Source organism: Chiloscyllium punctatum, chromosome 38 (assembly GCF_047496795.1).
Source record: "Chiloscyllium punctatum isolate Juve2018m chromosome 38, sChiPun1.3, whole genome shotgun sequence".
Lineage (NCBI taxonomy): Eukaryota > Metazoa > Chordata > Chondrichthyes > Orectolobiformes > Hemiscylliidae > Chiloscyllium > Chiloscyllium punctatum.
Window position 1 is genome coordinate 11004714 of NC_092776.1, and position 16681 is coordinate 11021394.

The window sequence follows — 16681 nt, forward strand, 5'->3', positions numbered from 1 at the left end:
AAACTCCTGTTTATTTATTTATTTTTCTCCTTTTTTTTTTGTCGTGTGTGTGCAGGTGTTGGACACGCTGAAGAACAAGTGTGTAAATCTTTATTCATTTTCCACCATGAGGAAAAAAGGAAACACCCAATGACAAGCAGTGCCCTCCTCAAAGGTCAATGCTGCGTGATCAAACAGTGAAGGGCAGGGATTAAATCAAAATAGAGTTGGAGGGGGAAATAATACACTCCACTCCCTGCGGTGCCCACCTCTCCCTGAACAACTCCAGGGTGTTGGTGAACACCATGTGCTCCTTCTCCAGGGTCACCCGGGTTTTTTTTAGATTAGATTAGATTAGATTACTTACAGTGTGGAAACAGGCCCTTCGGCCCAACAAGTCCACACCGCCCCGCCGAAGCGTAACCCACCCATACCCCTACATCTACATCTACCCCTTACCTAACACTACGGGCAATTTAGCATGGCCAATTCACCTGACCTGCACATCTTTGGAGTGTGGGAGGAAACCGGAGCACCCGGAGGAAACCCACGCAGACACGGGGAGAACGTGCAAACTCCACACAGTCAGTCACCTGAGGCGGGAATTGAACCCGGGTCTCTGGCGCTGTGAGGCAGCAGTGCTAACCACTGTGCCACCATGCCGCCCACTTCTACTCCTGTTTATATCTGTCAGCCAGGGCTCCCTGATTGGACTAGGTTAACAGCCCCAGTCAAGGAACTCATCGTCTACAAGGTCCACCTGGCTTACGTGGTTACAATTTCGACAGTGGGGTGTCACGTTCTTGAACTGCTGCAGTCTATATGGTGTAGGGCTATTTCAGAGGGCAATCAGGAATCAAACACATTGCTGTGGATTTGAATTCACAATGGACCAGTCCAGGTGGACAGCAGATTTCTTTCCACAAAGGAAATTACTGAGCCAGATGCGTTTTTAACAACAGTTAAATGAGCATTATGAATGAGACTAGGATTTCATTCCTTATTAAAAACAAATTACTGCGGATACTGGAATCCGAAACCAAAAAAGAGAAAGAGAGAAGGCCCCAAACACTCATTTCAGATTAAGCAGCGTTTCACTTGTACCTCTTTCAGTTTGGTCTATTGCATTCGTTGCTCCCAATGTGGTCTCCTCTATATCGGAGAGACAAAACGCCGACTGGGTTATCGCTTTGCTGACCACCTTCGGTCTGTACGCAGTCATGTCCTGGACCTTCCCGTGGCTTGCCACTTCAACACCCAATCCTGCTCCCATACCCACATGTCTGTCCTTGGCCTGCTGCAATGTTCCAGTGAAGCTCAACGCAAACTGGAGGAACAGCATCTCATCTTCCAACTAGGCACGTTACAGCCTGACGGTCTCAACATTGAATTCAACAACTTCAGATGATTATCCCATCTCGACCCCTGTGTTTTCATTCTGCTCCGTAATTTTATTTTATTTATTTATTTTTTAAAAATTTTTTTCACTGCTCTGAACCACTTATTTCTTGATTGTCTCTCTTTCTCTCACTCCCCACTCTCTCATCACCTTTTTCCTCTTCTCTTCCCCCTTTGCTACCCTTCTCCCCTGTTTTCCATTTTGCCTCTGCTTCACCCCTCCCCCCCATCCCCCACATATTTTTTCATACAGCACTGGCTTCAGCCTTGGTCATTCACAGCTCCTAATCTCCCTATAACCTCTCTATGCACTGTCATTATCAGTTCTTTCTTGCTATCTTTGCTTCTGGAGCCATGACTCACCTTCTCTCAGCCTCGTATAAATACCTCCCTATTTCTCCTTTTTTTTAGTTTTGACAACAGGTCAGTTAGACTCGAAACATCAGTTCTTTTCTCTCCTTACAGATGCTGCCAGACTTGCTGAGATTTTCCAGCATTTTCTCTTTTTTGGTTTCATTCCTTATTTATTAATTCATTGAAGTTCCACATTGCAGGGGATTTGATCTCCTGTCTTTCAGCATCATTCCAGATGTCTGTATTAATAGTCCAGAAACTTCACCACTAGGAACTGGAGTAGGCCATTCAGCCCCTCAAGCTTGTTCCATCATTCAATGAGATCATGGCTGATCTGTGGCCTAACACCACATGCCTACCTTTGGCCCATATGCCTTAAAATTATTCATTATAGCTTTAAAATTAACAACTGATCCAGCATCCTCTGTCGTTTGTGGAAAAGAATTCCAAACCTCTCCCACCTTTGTGTGTAGAAGTGCTTCATAACATCTCTCCTGAATGGCCCTAATTCTCAGACTGTGCCCCCTAGTTCTAGAATCCTGAGAGAGAGAGAGAGAGAGAGAGAGAGAGGAAGGGAGAGTGAGAGATAGATAGATAGGGAGAGAGAGAGAGGAAGGGAGAGAGAGCAAGGGAGAGTGAGAGAGAGAGGAAGGGAGAGTGAGAGAGAGAGAGAGATAGATAGAGAGAGAGAGAGGAAGGGAGAGTGAGAGAGAGATAGAGAGAGAGAGGAAGGGAGAGAGAGCAAGGGAGAGTGTGAGAGAGAGAGATAGATAGAGAGAGAGAGGAAGGGAGAGTGAGAGAGAGAGATAGAGAGAGAGAGAGATAGAGAGAGGAAGGGAGAGAGAGCAAGGGAGAGTGAGAGAGAGAGGAAGGGAGAGTGAGAGAGAGAGAGAGAGAGAGAGTAGCTTTTATATTTCGTTTCTACCATATACAACTGATAAGGTAAAAACAAGACAGTGTTTCTTCAGGACCGAGTGTGCTACGTGCACAGCACAAACAACACAATCGTACATGGCATAAAGTGTATAAGAAGTGCAAAACATACACATTACAGTGTAATAGAAGAATGATAATTAGTAAAACATTGTTCTAGCAGCAATTCGAAGTTGTGCAAAGAATTTCAGATGGGAAAGAGTCCGATCATACTGTGTCAAGGAACCTGATGGCTTGGGGGAAGAAACTGTTGCACAGTCTGACTGTGAGAGACCGAATGTTTTGGTAACTTCTGCCAGATGGCAGGAGGGAGAAGAATTTGAGTGAGGGGGGGGTGTGGACTCTAGCCTCTCGGATGCAGCGTGTGGTGTAAATGTTTGTAATGGAGTGACGAGAGACCCCGATGATCTTTTCAGCTGTCCTCACTATCTGTAGCCAGTGGAAATAGTTTATCTTTATCTACCATATCTTTCCCTGTTAATATTTCGAAGTCTTCAATCAGGTCACCCCTTAACCTTCTAGGTTCTAGAGAAAATGTATGATCACTCCTTATAATTTAAACCCTGAAATCCCAGGATCATTCTTGGAAGTCTACATTGTAATTCTTCAAGGCCAATATATCCTTCCAAAGATGTGGTGTCCAGATCTGCTCACAGTACTCTAAATGGAGTCTAACCAGGATTTTGTATAACTGCAGCATAACTTCTACATCTTTGTACTCCAGTCATCTTGGTCTAACGGCTAACATTCCATTAGCTGTCTTGATTATTTTCTGACATATCAACAATCTATGCACCTGAACCACTAAGTCTCTTCAGACATTCACTGCTTTAACTTGTTACATCTAGGAAATAACCTGATCAATCATTTCTCGGTCTAAAATGGTAGCCTCACATTTACTTACATTGAACTCTATCTGCCGCAGTTTTATCCATTCACTTAGTCTATCAGTATCTCTTTGTAATTTTAAGATATCATCTGCACTGTCTGCAAAGTTGTCTACCTTTGTTATGGCTGCCCCCCCCTGCACTTGTGGCTTATGCAGCTCAATCATTTACAAAGACTCCAAGTTGAAATCAGGGATTAGTCTAAAATCCATTTGAATTCCTGTTAAATTGTAGCTCGGCTGAAGTTAAACTTTATATCCCCAGGATACTTTGGAGAGATTTAACAGTCACGATGCGTGCACACTATACAATCCAAAGTTCTGCCAGCACTTCCATTACCATGATGTTTTAAGATAGTACTTAACATTTTCACCGTTTTTTTATTGGCTTTCAGAGATGACTGAAGTGCTGGGTTATCTGTTCAGCATCCGAGAAGCGAATATTTGGAGGGGCTTACAGTTTATGAAAGAAGACCTTACCTTTTAGGTGTGATTTAAGCACCAATGCTTACCTGTTCCAAATCCTAAGAGGAATGCTGGAGACTGTACAAAGAACTGGCCTGTGTCAGTGTGTGAGCACTTGAACGTCAACTACTAAATGCTGTCAAATTCAATAACTGTTTGTATGGACGCGTTGCTCTAAGAATAAAGGGAGCCAACGCAACCTTTTACTTTCCCTGTATTGGTTTAGCTGGTAGTTAACTGTCTCCCAATGGAGAAAACCTGAGTAGGGAGATACCACCAATGTTGTTAAGTGTACGGGCAAAAGATGACACTCGAATAGATAGCACTAGTAAGGCAATACCAAACCTGGGTTTAAAGTTTGGAAGTTGTAGAAGGGAAGGAAGTGTGAACTTACGTTTATAAAGCACCTTGCCCAACTCTTGTAACATTGAGAACACAACAGGAACATATATACCCAGGTAATCTGATTTTGTGATGTTGGTCGAGGGATAAATATTATCCAGGTCACCAGGGCAATCTCCCTTGCTTCATTTTGAAATAGTGCCTTGGGATCTTTTAACTGACAGGGCAGACAGGGGGTTGGTTTAGCCTTTGTAGGTAGTAACCCTCAATTTGCTAGTCATGATTTGGAGATGCCAGTGTTGGACTTTGTTGGACAAAGTTAAAAATCACACAACACCAAGTTATAGTAACCTGTTGGACTATAACCTGGTGTTGTGTGATTTTCAATTTGCTAGGTCAGCCAAAATGAGATGAAAGAAGGTATGAAGCCAGCCCTATTGAAAGATCATTTGGCCAAATGGTAACTTAATATTTTGTGTGTTCTGTGAAAGGACAGTGTGTGTTTAGATTGTGTATGTAACACATGAGGTGGTGACTGAACAGTAGGTAATAGAGTCATACAGCGCAGAAAGAAGGAGTCAACTATTGCTGCACTGTTAATCCAGAGACCCGGATAAAGTTCTGCGGGCCACGTTCAAATCCCACAATGACTGATGATGGAACTTGAATTCCAATAAAGAAAATCTGGAATTAAGAGTGTAATGATGACTATGGATTGATTGTTAGGAAGAAAACACATCTAGCTCAGTAAAGTCCTTTAGGTAAAGATACTAGGAGAAAGTGAGGACTGCAGATGCTGGAGAACAGAGCTGAAAATGTGTTGCTGGAAAAGCGCAGTAGGCCAGGCAGCATCCAAGGAGCAAGGGGAATCGACGTTTTGGGCATGAGCCCTTCTTCAGGAATGAGGAAAGTAAAAGGTTGCGTCGGCTCCCTTTATTCTTAGAGCAATGTGTCCATACAAACAGTTATTCCTGAAGAAGGGCTCATGTCCGAAATATCGATTCTCCTGCTCCTTGGATGCTGCCTGACCTGCTGCACTTTTCTAGGTAAAGATACTGCCATCCTAACCTGGTGATAAAGGAGCAATGCTCAGAAATTTGTGATTTCAAATAAACCTGTTGGACTATTATCTGGTCTTGTCTGACTTCTGACTTTGTCCACCCAAATCCAATACGGACACCTCCGCATCATTCCCACAAACAGTCTAGCACTCCCTCGGTAATGCATTGGGTGTGTCAGCCTAGATTTTGGGTTTAACCTCTGAACTGGATCTTGACTCCACAGCCCCTGACTGAGAAACAAGGGTGAGGGTCTCTGAAGCGTGAGAGAAGGAATGGGAGGAATGAGGAGCTCTGAGTTCCTGGCAAAGAATGAAGCAGAAAATAAGTTGCAACGAACCATGCTTTAAGACTGTGGGGAGGGGGAGTCCAGAGGATGGAGGGGGTGGAGGTTAGGAACGGAAGTCAAGGAGACATCAAAGAACGTTGTGGTGATGAGGTTCACCAACCTGGAGCGCTAACTCTGTTTCTGTCTCCACTGACACTGCCAGACCTGTTGAGTTTCTCCAGCACTTTCTGTTGTTGTTTCAGATTTCCAGCATCGGCATCTGTTTCTTGGCTGGTCCAACATCTGATGCTGGCAGATAATACTAGCCCTTGCCTCCTCCACCTCCTCCCCCCCACCCCTTCCCTTCCTCCAACCGTTTTGATGCTCCCCCACTATAAACTTCTTCAGGTTTCAGGGCTAGGGAGGGGAAATGTCACACTGGTTCCCTCTACAGTCAGGAAGCTGTGTATACGTGGATAATGTGTGAGCAGGGGTTTGATCTTTGTGAAGGTTGTCGTTGAAATTAGATTTCTGGTACTCACTAATGGGGGGTGTCAGGGGTGGTTTGTGAACAGGAGTGGGTAACGCCATTGGCAACCACATTGGCTAAGGCAACATTTCGGCACATCTGAAATTACGGCACATCTGGATAATAGTAACAGGATCGGACAGAGTCAGCATGGATTTATGAAGGGGAAATCATGCTTGACTAATCTTCTTGAATTTTTTGAGGATGTAACTCGGAAGATGGACGAGGGAGATCCAGTGGATGTACTGTACCTGGACTTTCAGAAAGCTTTTGATAAAGTCCCACACAAGAGGTTAGTGAGTAAAATTAGGGCGCACGGGATTGGGGGCAAAGTACTAGATTGGATAGAGAATTGGTTGGCTAATAGGAAACAAAGGGTAGTGATTAACGGCTCCATTTCGAAATGGCAGGCAGTGACCAGTGGGGTACCGCAGGGATCCGTGCTGGGACCGCAGCTTTTTACAATATATGTAAATGATATAGAAGATGGTATCAGCAATAACATTAGCAAATTTGCTGATGACACAAAGCTAGGTGGTAGGGTGAAATGTGATGAGGATGTTAGGGGATTACAGGGTGACCTGGACAAGTTAGGTGAGTGGGCAGATGCATGGCAGATGCAGTTTAATGTGGATAAATGTCTGGTTATCCACTTTGGTGGCAAGAACAGGAAGGCAGATTACTACCTCAATGGTATCAAATTAGGTAAAGGGGCTGTTCAGAGAGATCTGGGTGTTCTTGTCCACCAGTCAATGAAGGCAAGCATGCAGGTACAGCAGGTTGTGAAGAAGGCTAATAGCATGCTGGCCTTCGTAACAAGAGGGATTGAGTACAGAAGCAAAGAGGTGCTTCTGCAGCTGTACAGGGCCCTGGTGAGACCACACCTGGAGTACTGTGTACAGTTCTGGTCTCCAAATTTGAGGAAAGACATTCTGGCTATTGAGGGAGTGCAGCGTAGGTTCACAAGGTCAATTCCTGGAATGGCAGGATTGCCTTACACGGAAAGACTGAAGCGACTGGGCCTGTATACCCTTGAGTTTAGAAGACTGAGAGGGGATCTGATTGAAACGTATAGGCTTATGAAAGGACTGGACACTCTGGCAGGAGGGAACATATTTCCATTGATGGGGGAGTGCCGAACCAGAGGACACAACTTAAAAATACGGGGTAGACCATTTAGGACAGAGATGAGGAGAAACTACTTCACCCAGAGAGTGGTGGCTGTGTGGAATGCTCTGCCCCAGAGGGCAGTGGAGGCCCAGTCTCTGGATTCTTTTAAGAAAGAATTGGATAGAGCTCTTAAAGGTAGTGGAGTCAAGGGGTATGGAGATAAGGCTGGAACAGGATACTAATTAGGAATGATCAGCCATGATCATATTGAATGGCGGTGCAGGCTCGAAGGGCAGAATGGCCTACTCCTGCATCTATTGTCTATTGTCTATTGTCTATTGTCTATTTCGGATCCAACATGCGGAGACAGGAAGGGAATATTTACAATCAACCTCCACATGGTGTCAGTAACGCACTAGGTTCTTCCTTTGACTATCTTGCCTTGAGGCAGTTTTGCTCGTAGCTTACACAGTTGTCAGAAGCCATAAACTCCCACAACCTTCATTCCTCTCGATCAGTAAGCCACCAATGTCACTGCCTTCCTCCTCTGTACACCCTCTTCGCCCAGTCCTCTCCATTGCTACCTGCTTCACAGTGCTCACCCTTCTGCAGGTGATAGAATAAAGAAAGAGTGATGTCAGGACAGCTAAAAGAAACCAAAATCTGACTAAGCAACTCAGGAGATAAAGTCTGCAGTGATTCCCTTGTACCACCAATGAGGAATGTGAATTCCATTTACTTCAAGATCTCTTGTATTTTTATTCACAGCTGAATGAACCTGTACAATACACAGTAATACCTAAATATATCCTTGGTTCAGGGAGCCGCAGCACAGAATTGGTCATGTGACAACATCCTAGCTCTTGGCACATATGCATATTCAACTCTTAAACCAACTCTGCACTTAATGTGATAGGACACTACTTGTAAGTAGTGCCATTTGTTCAAGTGAGGACCATGGAGTGAAGGAGGAGGATTTAAATTTTAAAAACAAGATAGGAAAAAAACACTTCAGAGGTGGAACTGATCCTGAGGGAGTTGTTCCCTATCAGCTATTGAGTATTTTGTAGAGTTTTGGTCTCCTTATCTGAGGAAGGATGTTCTCCTTATGGAGAGAATGCAATAAAGGTTTATCAGACTGATCCCTGGGATGGCAGGACTGATGTATGAACAGAGACTGGATCAGTTAGGAACTATATTCAAGTAATGATAACTTGGAAGATACTAACTCAGTTTTGGTCATGTCATTGAATCCTTACAGAGTGGTTTGCAGTGTTTGTGGGGGTGCGAAAAGTGGTACTTCACAACATGAGTTATCATTTCTTTTTCAGGAGTTAGCAATCCATCTGCTCTGCAGGTTTTCATGGCTCTTCCATGTATGTGTGTGTGTTGTGAGAGTGTGTTTGAGAGTATACTCGTGTGTTTGTGAGAGTCTGCGTGTTTGCGAGTGTGTGAGTGAGATAGTGTGGATGTATATGTTTTTGAGAGTGTATGTTTGTGAGAGTGTGTGTTTGTGAGAATGTGTGTTTGTGAGAGTATGTGTGTGTGTTAAAGAGTGTGTGTTTGTGAGAATATGTGTGTGTTTGTGAGAGTATGTGTGTGTTTGTGAGAGTGTGAGTTTGTGAGAGTATGTGTGTGTGTTTGTGAGAGTGTGTGTGTGTTTGTGAGAGTGTGAGTTTGTGAGAGTGTGAGTTTGTGAGAGTATGTGTGTGTGAGTTTGTAAGAGTGTGTGTGTGTTTGTGAGAGTGTGAGTTTGTGAGAGTGTGTGTGAGTGTGTGTGTTTGTGAGAGTATGTGTGTGTGTGTGTGAGAGAGAGTGTGAGTTTGTGAGTGTGTGAGTTTGTGAGTGTGTGAGTTTGTGAGAGTGAGTTTGTGAGAGTATGTGTGTGTGTTTGTCAGAGTGTGAGTTTGTGAGAGGGTGTGTTTGTGAGAATATGTGTGTGTGTTTAAGAGTGTGTGTTTGTCAGAGTGTGAGTTTGTGAGAGTGTGTGTTTATGAGAATATGTGTGTGTGTTTGTCAGAGTGTGAGTTTGTGAGAGTGTGTTTGTGAGTGTGTGTGTGTTTGTGAGAGTATGTGTGTGTGTTTGTGAGATTGTGTGTTTGTGAGAGCACATGTGTGTTCGAGAGTGTGTGTTTGTGCAAGTGTGTGTGTTTGTGTATGTGTGCTATTTGTGAGAGTGTGTCTGTGTGAGTGTATATTTGTGTATGTGTGTGTATTTGTGTGAGAGAGATAGTGTCTGTGTGTGTAGAAGATGGGCTAAGTGTATGAATTAATGTCAGAGGGGGACTAAGCATACTTGGGACAGATGGACTGAATATGGGGCAACAAAAATATTCCCAGTATTGATCACAATGAGTGGAACAGGAAAACATGTCATGATGAGTGAACCAAATTGGTCAGAAGCTTAACTTTCCAAAGAATGGCTGATCCATCTTTGTATCATGTAAATCAATACTTCCAACTGGTTTGAAAAAACTCCAATGGATTCATCTGACTCAATGCTCAGCTCTTCCTGAAATATATGTTTGACGAAATAATACATCAAACTCACTCGAGCAATTATAATCTTCCTTTGACATAATGGAGAAGCTGTCTTAATTTTCTTGGTGACAGGGTGTTATATAGAAAGGTTTTGGCTTAAAGGAGGTACTGGAATAGGATGAATGTAAAAATGACCTGATGCTTTCAACACAAAGGGGCAGAGGGAGAGTTTGTAGAATGGATATATGTGGAGTTTGGGACATAGGATTTAATGGTTTCATTGTGGAAAGTAGTCAGTTTCTTAGTAAATTGAATTTGGTTTAATATTTAATATCAGTGGTTAGCATTGTTGCCTCATTGGATTAGGGTTCGATTCCACCCTCAGGCGACTGACTGTGTGGAGTTTGCACATTCCCCCTGTGTCTGCGTGGGTTTCCTCCGGGTGTTCCGGTTTCCTCCCACAGTCTGAAGATGTGCAGTTTAGGGTGAATTGGCCACACTAAATTACCCGTAGTGTTCAGGGATGTGTGGGTTAGGTACATTCATCATGGAAAAGGGGAGGGGGACGGGTCTGGGTGGGATGCTGTTCGGAGGGTCAGTGTGGACGTGATGGGCTGAATGGCTGTTTCCACACTGTAGGCATTCTATTTGAAAGCTTTTTTTTCTTTATTCATTCACACAATGAGGATGCCACTGGCTAGGCAGTCTGCATTGCCCATCCCTTATTGCCCAGAGGGCATTTAAGAATCAATCACATTGCCGTGGGTCAGACCAGGTAAGGATGGCAGTTTCCTTCCCTAAAGGACATTGGTGACCCAGATTGCTTTTGTGACAATTGATGATGGTCATCATTAGACACTTAATTCCAGAAATTTTTAAAACTCCTGTGGAGGGATTCAAACCCAGATCCCCAGAACATCATCTGGGTCTCTGGATTAAGAGTCCAGCGATAATACCTCTAGGTCATCATCTTCCTGCTTATGCTTTTGGACCTGAAAGATACAGTTTAACCTTGAAAACCTCATCAAAAGACTGGCAAATGAATGCAATTGAAGGAGATTTGCAATGGTCAGGATGTGTCCAGTTTTGTGAATGGGTTTAATTCTTGTGTGATTTTTTTTTAACTGCTTGAAAATTGCAACAACTCAAATATCACTAATTTCCTATTTAAACTCTTCAAATGTTTGCAAAGGCTCAACTGAAATCACGTAAATTGGTCTGATTAAAAAAAAAAGATGTGTAGGCTTTGTCCACACCAACACTCACCTCCAGTGTGGAACGTTGGTGGATTGTAAAGCTTTTCCACCCTTGAACCAACTGGGATGCTTTGTTCTGTGCTGTACTTTTCTATGTTCTAAGCTGTTGAGTGATTGAAGCATGCAAATAAATCACAGGATTAATAAACAGCAAGAGAACAGCAGCAAATCAGATCAAAGAACCAGAGAAATCAAGGCTGCAATGACTTGCGCTGAAATACATAATTGTGAGGTGTCTCACTTTGCAAGTGTACCTTTCGGAGACATGCCCATGGTATCATCGCAATGCTATCATATGTGGCCGGAGAGTATGAAGAACTCTGACTCCATCTTAACAGGACCCACTTGAAGCATGACATGCTGATGGGAATGTGCAATTATTCATAACCAAATAGCTTAAGATTAGCCCTCACACTGAAGTGCCTAGAATCATAGAACTCTTATAGTATAGAAAGAGGCTATTCAGCCCATTGAGACTATGCCAACCCTCCAAAGCTAAAGACAAAAGAACTACGAAGAGCAGCCTACCCAGGCCTAGCCCCTGAACCTATCCCTGCAACCCCACATTTCGCATGGCTAATCGATCTAGCCTGCACATTCCTAGACACTATGGACAATTTAGCATGGCCAATCCACCCTAACCTGCACATCCTTAGACATTATTTGTACCTGTGACTATAGCATATGCACATATCAGGGGCTGTAATAAATGTCTGTTAAATCTTTTCGTGCTACATTAGCCACGTCTAATATTCCAGGAGATAGGTGTTGCCCTATTCAGTATAGATATCTTGATGGGGATAAATGCAGTCAGATCACCTGCTGTATGATATCCTGAGAATATTGTGTGGTTTCCTTTGCCTACAGTTTTAATGCAGACCCTTCTAACCTGCCAGAGCTCAAATAGCAAAGAGAAGAATTATATAGAAACACTTTAACACGTCCTCATTGAGACTGTGGCTATTTTATTTTTCATTTTTTAAAATTTGGGATTTTCTTGTCACGTACTCAAATACTTAAGCACAGGAGTACAGTGGAAAGTGTATAATGTTGTCACACAAGGCACCATCTTGGGTACAGGTACCTGGGTACAGAATCTTAAGAACAAATTAGGAAGAAGGAACAAAGTTAAAAGTTAAACATTGCAGTGATTGTTGTACAATGTTAAACTCTCCTGATATAACACAAAAGTTCAGTTCCTGTGTGATTCTGTGTTATAAGAAAATCACATAATTGCTGCGCCATTTAAACCAAAGGGACTGGAGTCACGTTATAGCCAATACAGGTAAGGGAAGTTTGAGCTCTATAAATAACGGTTTAAACTCCTCAATTACATAGAAGAAACATGCATTATAGCAGAACCAACTGTGAGGTTAAAAGTTACACATTGCAGACTTTCTAAATTTTAAGTAGAAAATAAAGAAATAAAGCTGAAAGTTCAAAAATTACTGTGTTTCTTAAGTGCTTGGTCATAATGGGACTGCTCTTCAAAGAATCACCTCAAGCCAGAGGTTCATGTTGAGCCCACACCAGGTCAAGAGGCTGCCATGTATCACTGAGAGACCACCATGCCAGGCTGAGAGACCACCATGCCAGGCTGAGAGACCACCATGCCAGGCTGAGAGACCACCACACCAGGCTGAGAGACTACTATAGTGGGCCAAGTGATCACCATGCTGAGCTGAGAGACCACCACACCAGGCCAAGAGACCACCATGCTGGGTCACTGAGAGACTGCCATGTCAGGCTGAGAGAGTGCCATGCTGGGCCACTGAGAGATTGTTACGCCAGGCTGAGAGACCACCATGGTGGGCCAAGTGATCACCGTGACAGGCTGAGACATCACCACACCAGGCCAAGAGACCACTATGCTGGGTCACTGAGAGATCACCATGCCATGTTGAGAGAACATCAAGCTGGGCCACTGAGAGACTGCCACGCTAGGTTGAGAGACCGCTATGCTGGGCCACTGAGAGACCGCCACGCTAGGCTGAGAGACCGCTATGCTGGGCCACGGAGAGACTGACACGCCAGGCCGAGAGACCACCACACCAGGATGAGAGACCACCAAATCAGGCTGAGAGATCACCATGCTGGGTCACTGAGAGACCGCCATGCCTGGCTGAGAGAGTGCCATGCTGGGCCATTGAGAGATTGTCATGCCAGGCTGAGAGAGCGCCATATTAGGCCGAGAGATCACCACACCAGGATGAGAGACCACCACACCAGGCTGAGAGACCACCATGCCAGGCTAAGAGACCGCCATGCTTGGGCACTGAGAGACTGCCATGTGGGCCAAAAGACTGGCGAACAATGGCTTTGCTTATTCACGGGGAGTGAAATATCTTTATCAGTCCCCTCTTTTTTTGTTTTTCTTTCTCCACAAAGACATGGTTATCATTTTGGAAAGGTGGTGCGAGTCCAGCTGAGTAACTCAGACCCAAGCCCCACAAAACCGAGCTGACTGAGCGAGTCCTGCACTAATGTAGCTGCCATCTTTCAGATAATCCTTTACTCCAAGCTTCTGTCATCCCTCTTCAGCAGATGGAAAAGATCCCATGGTACCATTTCGAAGAGAAGAGAAGGGGGTGTTCTCCCCACAGTCCTGGACAGCACTTGTCCCCCAATCTTCGCATGAGAAAACATATAACCTGGTCATCCTCATATTGCCGTTCGTAGGGGCTTGCTCTGTCAAATTGAAGACATTACAAGAGCGTTTTGAATGTATTTGATTGCCTGTGAAGCTTTTGTAGGCATCCTGAAGGTGCTACCTAAATGCAAGTCTTTGTATTTACTGTATCTCTTTTGTTTATTGTATTGCCTTGGCAACTAGGAGGCTGGCAGACGTCAATTTTCAATTTGTTTTCAATTTGTGTCACACCACAACAAGTTCTAATTACAACTTGAAATTTAAATCATGAGATATAGTGTTCACTGAAATAAGTGAAACATTTGAGGGTAAATGCTCCAGTGAATTTTTCCATGAGACAGGCATTACTCAAACTATATTTACGGTCAAAAGTCCTTTACAAAGGCAACCTTGAAGGTTATGACTTTGGCCTAAATTCAGTGCATTACTATCTGTGTTTCAAATAAAATTTATCATGGGTGAAATGTAACACGCATAAAAATCTGCACTCATTCCACAGCTTCTTGTGAAACAACCTCATATCAGCGTTTCTGGGCAAGATTTAAGCCATCAGGAACTTTCATCAACCCCTCCGATGTAGATGGGAGCTGGGGCTAAAGTTGGCTCAAATCCCAATGCCCAGTTGGATCAACAAGTCCCAATCTCACCAGTACAGCCTTGGAGCCCTGACAATGAGGGGTCCAAACCTTTATGAGGAGGGATAACAGCATAAGAACTAGGTACAGCAGAAGGCCATTCAGCCCCTCAAGCCTGTTTCACTTTTTAATACAATCATGGCTCATCTCATCTCGGCCTCAGATCTACTTTCCTGCCCACTGTCCTTAACCATTCACTAACTAAAAACCTGTCTACCTCCTATGCAGGGTCTCAGCACCCACCACACACTGGGGGAGGGACTTCCACACATTTATGACCCTTTCAAAGAAGTAATTCCCCCTCAACTCTGCTTTAAATCTGCTACCCCTTCTCATAAACTAATTAGAGCTCCTACAGTGTGAAAGCAGGCCATTCAGCCCATCAAGTCCACACCAACCCTCTGAAGGGCAACCCACCTGACTCAGCCCCCATCATGGCATATATACATCCCTGGACTGTGGCATGAAACCCACGCAGACATGGGGAGAATGTGCAAACTCCACACAGACAGTTGCCCTGAGGCTGGGCTTGAACCCGGGTCCCTGGTGCTGTGAGGCAGCAGTGCTAACCACTGAGCCACCGTGAAGCTGCAGTCTTCCTTTTCTCCTCCTCTCACCCTTTAAAACTCTAGCAAGTACCGGCCTGAGTCGCTCAATCTCTCCTGATCAGATAAAGCTTTCACCGCCGGAGTCAATCTTTGAAGAGGTTGGATGGTGATAAGGGCAGGAGGCTTGACACAAATCCCTTACCTGTTCCAGAATTTTCCAGCCTTTGGCGAGAGACTGCCCGTATCATCTTGTAGACCTGTGATCTTCACAAAGTCAGTGGCCATGGGGTGGGTATGTTGGCCGCACAGCTACAGGCTATTGAGAATTGTTTCTATTCCACACCTTGTTAGTTCAATATGTCACTACACGTCATGTCCTAACCTTATCTTCAAGCGTTCAGAATGGACTCAAGGAAATGCCATGTTCGTTTGAATTTCCCATTTTGAGTTTGGTGCCAGTGGTAACGCATCCTTTTCCTGGAACTTCCTCTTTAAGAGGGGCCTGGCTGTTGGAATATCTCCTTTAAGAGATGAGATGGAGTTGTATGAGACACACCCTTCAGTCAGGAGTCTGATGCCCCCCTCCAGTGAAACAGCCATGGTTTATAATTGCCATGGGGTGCTTGGGAAATGAGTGGTGAGTTGGACAGTGAATACAAGGATGACTGTGGGTGCCATTTTTAAACTGCACCCTTGGGTGGGGGTAAGCAGAGGTTGGCACCGCAAACTGCACCCCCTTACTCTGCTCCAGAACATGGTGGCATTCTCAAAGGGAGAGGCCAATGAAGAGAGAGTGCAGGGTACCTGCTCTCCTCCCATTAATGGCTCAGTAAGCCCTTTGAGGAGCTGGCTGGAGGGTGAGAGACAGCGTGAAAGCGGTTCTCAATTTGAAAATCGCTGAGCCTGGACAGATTGGAGCTCATTAGTGCAGCTTGGTTGTTGTTTTAAACGATGGAGAAACTTAAAGGTTGTTTTCTGAGCTAAAGGGTTTTGGGAGTGGGCGGTGGGGGTAGGTGGAGGAGGAGATCTCTCCTCTAGATTGAGTGCAGTAGCCTTCGTTTGACCATTTGGCCACTTTTGTGTGCTAGAGGACAATGAATATAAGAATATAAGAGGGGCCATTCAGCCCCTCAATTCTACTCCCTCGTTCAATGGGATCTTGATTGGTCCAATTGTGACCTAACCTCTTCTTTATTCTCTGCGTCGCATAACCATCGAATCCTTTCTTGATCAAATACCTGTTTATCTCAACTGTGACTATATTCAATGATGTCACCTCTACTTCTCACCAAGGAAGAGAATTCTAAACTCTGACGCCCGTCCACTGACTAGAACTTCTTCTTATCTCCATAGTAAACGGAAGACCTTAATTTTAACGAAACGTGCTGTTTCGTTCCGAACTTCCGCACAAGGGAAATATCCCTTCAGCCTCCATCCTGTCAATACCCTTCAACGACTGCTACATTTTGACAAGATCATTTTTCATTATTCTAAACGTCGATGAGTAAGGTCCAATCTGTCCCACCTTTCCTTACAAGACAATGCCTTCATCTGAGGGGTCGGTCCCCTTCAAAGTTTCTGGCTGTGAGATCTTCCCTTCATGGCTTTTATCTACCTTCGATGATTGTGCTCTGAAGGTAGCCCCTACCTCCAGGTGGAGGTCTCGATTTTAGACACTTAGACTAGAAAATAGGATTACACGACTGATGCAAACAGGCATCAGAATCCTGACCAGGATTTGACAATTGATCATGTACAATTTGCTCATCGAATCATCAAGGCTCCTCCC